Source organism: Sturnira hondurensis, unplaced genomic scaffold, assembly GCF_014824575.4.
Source record: "Sturnira hondurensis isolate 20B ecotype Veracruz unplaced genomic scaffold, ASM1482457v3 Scaffold0000780, whole genome shotgun sequence".
NCBI lineage: Eukaryota > Metazoa > Chordata > Mammalia > Chiroptera > Phyllostomidae > Sturnira > Sturnira hondurensis.
The window spans coordinates 20081808-20088073 of record NW_028073411.1 but is presented as its reverse complement, the minus strand read 5'-3'; positions in this window follow the sequence as shown (position 1 = coordinate 20088073).

Here is a 6266-nt window from a genome sequence, read left to right as displayed (position 1 = left end):
TGAAAGGCTGGGCTGGCATGTCTGCTGACACCGGCTGGGGCTCTGGCACCAAGGAGAAGGGCCAGGGGGCAGCCTGGGCTCTTGGCCGAATGTCCCCCGAGGGGACAGTCATCGCAGCAGACCCTGCACTGTTTCCACGCGCCAGGCCCCACACTCCCCCAGCATGACCAGGCCAACCTGGAGATGGGGAATCACAACCAAGAAAGAAACACGAGAGAGAAATCAAAGCAGCACACTCACAGGTGGCCCCGATATTGAGGCCATCAGACATGGATTTTTAAATAATTATGATTAAACACGCCACAAGTAAGTGACAAGTTGGGGGATTTTAACAGAGGCCTAGAGTTTATGAAAAAGCCCAGTCCAATGGCCGCTGCAGGGACAGTGAGGATGCCAGGGCCGGGGCCTGACCTGGGTGGGTGGGACAGGGCAGCCGCAGTCGGGGGACGGGTTGGGGTAGAGGCAGAGGAGCCTTGCGGTACCCAGAACACCCCACTGCCCCCCTTACTGAGGGAGGGGCCCCGCACCTTCCTTGAGCCCCTTTAGGGGAACAGCAGCTCATTCACGCCCCCACCCACCCCAGGACCCTGGGTGAGCCAACCCTGGCCCGGCCTCCTTCCCCTCTTTGCTGGAACCCATCCTCTGGCTCCTGTCCCCACCGCCCCGAACACCAGCTGGCTCCCTGTGACCTTCAGGGTCAGGTCACAGCTGAGTTGGGTAGGGGACCCACCTGACCTAGGCCCTCGCCCTGGTCAGCGGTCTGGGGACAGGGCTGGAAGCTGGAGGCAGGTCCCACAGGGACCCAGCCCAGGTGGCTTGGGACCCCAGGAGGGGCAGGGCTCTCCTGGCCTCCAGAGAACAGCTGGTTCTGAGGCTGACTGTGCTCCGTCCCACCCGGAAAGGCAGGGCACTGACCCCCTGCACCCCCCCAACTGATAACAGGGGACAAGCCTGGAGCCCCCCACTCGTGCACACAGGCGACAGCAACACAGTCAGGGTGCATGTGGCAAAGAAGGGGCGGGAAGCTGCCCTCAGAGAGCAAAACCTCCGGACCCCGGACAAGCTGACAGACGCTGGTACGCACTGATGCTGAGAAAACCACCTTGTGGTCTGACGAGGAGAAAGACACGCAGAGTCGCCTTTCTTTTTTTATTCCAACAATGAGACTTTAGAAATGGAAAGTCTAGATGCATCTGATAAGGGGTTGATTTCCAAATATAAAAAGAACTACAACTCAACACCAGGAAGACAAACAAACCAGTTTAAAAATGGGCGAAGGACCTGAACAGACGCTTCTCCAAGGAGGGCCCAGAGACACATAAAAAGTCGCCCAACGTCACTGATCTTCAGGGCGACTCACACTAAAACCACAGAGAGGGATCACGTCGCGACGGCCGGAATGGCTACTATCAATACACCAGCAACCAGCAGTACTGATGAGACGTGGAGAAGAGGGGCCCTGGTGCACCGCTGGTGGGCACGTGGGCCGATGCAGCCACTGCGGAAAAGCGGTTATGGAGGCTCCTCAAAAATTATAAAAATGGCCCTGGCTGGTGTAGCTCAGTGGATTGGGCGCGGGCCTGCGAACCACACGATCGCGGTTCCATTCCCAGTCAGGGCACATGCCTGGGTTGCAGGCCAGTTCCCAGTAGGGGACTCACGGGAGGCAACTATACATTGATGTTTCTCTTTCTCTCTCTCCTTCCCTTCCCCTCTAAAGATAAATAAATGAAATAAAATAATTACAAAAATGGAACTTCTCACCCCTAAGAATCCTGAAGCACCAGTGAGGAAGAATACGTGCACCCCTGTGTCCCCCGAAGTCAAGTGCCCATCAGCAGAAGAGTGGACAGGAAAGCTTACTCCACTGTGTGTGTGTTTTCCATGCACACACAACGGAACACTACGTGCCTGTAAAGAAGAAGGAAATCTTGCCTTTTGCGACAGCATGGATGGACCTGGAGAGCATTGTGCTGAGCGAACTAAGCTGGGCGCAGAGAGACAGACGCCACGTTATTTCACTCATATGTGGAATCGAATGAACAAAACACACTAACGAACAAAATGAAACCAGAGGCGCGGACAGACTGGCAGCTGTCAGAGGGGACTGGGCAGGTGGGGACGGACTGAAAGAAGGTGAAGGGATCCGCCAAAGAACATGTATGCATGTCCATGACCATGACCACCCATGGACGCACACGGGCAGCAGTGTAGTGAAGGCCAGGGGAAATGGGGACATCTGCAATGGTGTCAACAATAATTTTTTTATTTTTAAGTTTTTGTGCTTCTAGGAAACTATCAAGAAACTGAAAAGACAGCCCACAAAATGGGAGAAATTATTTGCAAACTTTATGCCTAATAAGAGTCTAATACTGCAACCAGAATATGTAAAGAACACTAACAACTCAGTAATGATAATTTTTTAAATAACCTAATTAAAAAGGGGGCAAAAGATTTGAATAGACCCTTCTCCAAAAAGGATGAATAAATGGCCAGTAAGCACGGGGTGACATACTCAGTATTATCAGCCATTAGGGACCTGCATGTCGGAACCACAGTGATACTTCCTGTCACACCCACCAGGAGGGCTACAGCGGCCAGCCTGCCGGCGCCGCAAGTGTTAGCTGGGACCACAGTGCGGTACTGCCGGGAGCCTGGAATGGTGGGGGGCACCTGGAAAATGGTCGAGGAGTTCCTCAACAGGTTAAACATGGGATTCCCAGAAATCCTGCCTCCCTGTGTGTGACTCAGAGGCTGTGCACACGCATCTGCAGAAGCGTGCCCGTGAGTGGCACAGCAGTGCTGTCCACAGGCAGAAGGGAGAGACAGCCCACGTGTCCATGCCTGGGCAGGTGGGCAGGCACTTGGTGGTGCGCCCGAAGCGGGAGGCTGCTCAACCTGCGTGGGGATGAGGGGCTGGTCCCTGCACCCCCGGGGAGGAGCCTGAGGGCACAGTGCCGAGTGAGAGACGGGCCCAAGCGACCTGGGTTTGATCGGTTCCTATGAAACAGGCAAATCCATAGAGACGCAATGGAGGAGCACTTGCCAGGGTCTGGGGCAAGGAGCACCGGGGCCCCACCACTAACGGGGCCCTTCTGGGGTGGTGACAGGTCCCGAGTCTGGTCATGTGGGCGGTGGCACAACCACGAATTTACCAGAACCCACTAAGTTACACACTTTATCAATTTTTAAGATTTTGCTTATTTATTTTTAGAGAGGGGAAGGGAGGGAGAGAGGGAGAGAAACATCAACGATGTACGAGAGATACATGGATCAGTTTCCTCTCACAGCCCCCCATTGGGGACCTGGCCCACAACCCAGGCAGGTGCCCTGACTGGGAATGAACTGGTGACTCTGTATCACAGGCCAGCATTCAGTCCACTGAGCTCATCAGCCAGGGCTATTATACACTGTAAAGGGGCAAATTTTATAATATGTGAATTATATCTCAATTTTTAAAGCTTTTTTAAAAGATAATTTGTGGGGGGTTTTAAAAGATTTTATGTATTTATCTTTAGATGGGAAGGGAAGGAGAGAGGGAGAGAAATATCAGTGTATGGTTGCCTCTCGTAGGTCCCCTGCTGGGAACTGGCCTGCAACCCAGGCATGTGCCCTGGCTGGGAATTGAACAGTGATTGTCTGGTTCGCAGGCCTGCGCTCAATCCACTGAGCCACACCAGCCAGGGCTCAATTTTTGAAGATTTTAAACAGAGATGATAAGAGGAATTAGTGACATTACATGGAATGACATCCTACAAATATTTTGCAGTAAAGTTGGCTTTCATCACACACACATTACAGTTCAGTAAAGAGAAAGGAAAAATAGGACCATAGCCTGCTGGAACCACCCGAGAATGACCACAGTGGCCTTAATCCCAACAACCCCCCCTTCAGGTAGGAGGGCGGCACTGCTTGGTGCCACAACATGGATGCATTGGATGCATCTCACGGACACAGCACTGCGTGGGAAAAGTTGGGTGAGGAACCGCGTGGACGGTGTGAGCCTCAAAGCTGAAGTCCAAAGCGGGCACAGCAGATGGGTAGGGCTGAGGCTGGACATCCCCCAGACGAGCCTTGGCCTCGTGAAGGCCGGGTCGGGGGGTTGGGGGGAGTGGGGGTGTCTCCCACTGCACAGACCACAGAGCGAGCAGCCTTGAGGAGGCTGGGGGAGTCCAGCAGAAAGGGGAGACGGGGTCACAGGAGCCCCCAGGCCTCAGCCGCAGGCTGCCTGGATTCGAGGGGCAGGAGAGAAGGAGGCGGCAGAGGGCAGGCTAGGCAGGGACCGCAGTCCCGGGACGTCAGGCACGTGGGATCCTGCCCCGGGCTGATGCTCGCAGAGAACCGCTGATGCTGCCCCAGCAGGCACCCCCCACTCTCTGCCGGGCGCCCCAGCTCCTCCAGCCCCGTGCGGGCTGTTCCCAAATCCTGGTCCCCACCTGGGCTCCACCACAGCCCCCGACTCTGGGGCCAGAGCTGAGGTTACCGCCCTGGTGCCCCCCAACCTTCCTTGTCCCCTGATCCCAGCCCTAGGTCCCCCTCACTGCCCCCTTCCCAGTGTCCGCACCCACGGACCACCCAGACCTTCACCACTGTGCGGCGCACCGGCTGAGACGGGCGGCACACACGGGTCTCACCCGTATCCAGGTCAGCTACCGCCGCCAGCTCTCCCCGGCTCACGAAGCTGCCTGTCTGCGCACACACCGCCTGCTTCCCATTTCTCCTAGGGGCCCCTCCAGTCCAGCCCTGTTCGCCCCTCCCCTCTCTGTTCACCCGCAGCCCCGTCACTGCCGCGGATCTTGGCCCGCGCGGTCACCCCACGGCAACGCCTTAGTTCCTAGAGATCACGGCCCGCCCTCCCCTCGCGCTCCTGATGCCCACATGCGCGAACCCCCAGCCCTCTCCGGGCCTCTCGCCCAGCGCGGATGGAGAGGCGGCGCCGGGTCCTTGTACCCTGAGCTTGTGCCTCCCCAGCAACCCCTGGGGCGGCGCAAGCCAATTCCACCCGCGTCAGCTGTGTTCAGAGCGCGGCGTTTCCCCTCCGGGCGGCACTCCGCTCCGGAATTTCGGGGGAAACGCCTGAGCGCAGCCGGAGGCGGGGAGCGAGGCACTGGCGCCATTGCGGCGTCGCCAGGGGGCGCGCTGCCCGCGGGTACCCGGCCCGGCGGCCTGGAGCGAGGGGGTGCGAGCGTCCGGCCCCTTGGGAAGGGGCCCCAGGCAGACCCCGCTCCAGGCTGGCGTTCCGAGTGGCCTCAGGATGACTTGGGAGCCCTTGCCCAGCTGTCCCCGTCCGCACGGCTGCTCTGGGAACCCTCATTTGGGAACTTTACAGCTCCGAGTGACCACTCGGCAGGGCCTGGTAGGGTGATCCACGGCCCTCGCCCATCCCGCCCTGCGGAGAACCCTAGTCCAGCCTCTGCTGCCTGTCCCCCGCCCACCACCTGCTCCACTGGGTGTCTTCAGGGTGCGGCAGCCTCACCACTCGCAAATACCACCGCCCTGCATTCAGGTATGTGTCCATCACCCTGCCTTCCACCCACGCAGACACTGTTTCTGGGGAATGGGCTGGGTTCTTAGTTTCTGTGTTAGTTGGGGGGTGGGTGCTGTAACAAAGGACCACAACCCAGTGGCTCTCTCCCACTCTTGGAACCAGAAGTCAAGGTGCCCGTGCCCTCCGGGGCTCTGGGGCAGGACCTTCCCACCTCCTCCAGCTGCTGGTGGCAGCCCCGGGTCCTCGGATTGTGGCTGCAGAACGCCTCTGCATCAGTGTCTGCGCCTGTCGTCCCTGGGTGTCCTCCCGTGGGTCTGTGTCCAAATTCCTTCCCCTCTGAGAAGGTCACCAGTCAGACTGGATTAAGGTCCTCCCTCATAGCCTCCTCCTAACTCGACTGCATCTGTAAACACCCTACACCCACCTAAAGGCTCACTCCCAGGTACCAGGGCTTAGGGCTCAATGCAGCAGCATTTGAGGAGCACAGTGCAGCCCACACCTGCCGCAGACCGCAGCATCGACTCCAGCTCACTTAAGCAGACCAGACTCCCATGGAGCCGTGGTGGCTCATGGATAACGCTAAGCTTTCAGGAGTCATGCCAGGCCCCCTGCCAGACCAGTTGGATGGCCCCTCCAAGCTGGGAGCTACTCTGCCTCCGAGGCAGCAGGAGGCCAACTCGGCCCCAGCACCATAAGGACACAGCTGGTGCTGGGGCCCCATTGCACAGCCGTGCACACCAAAGGCCACTGGCCTGCTCCCCGTGTCCCGGGGCAGCCA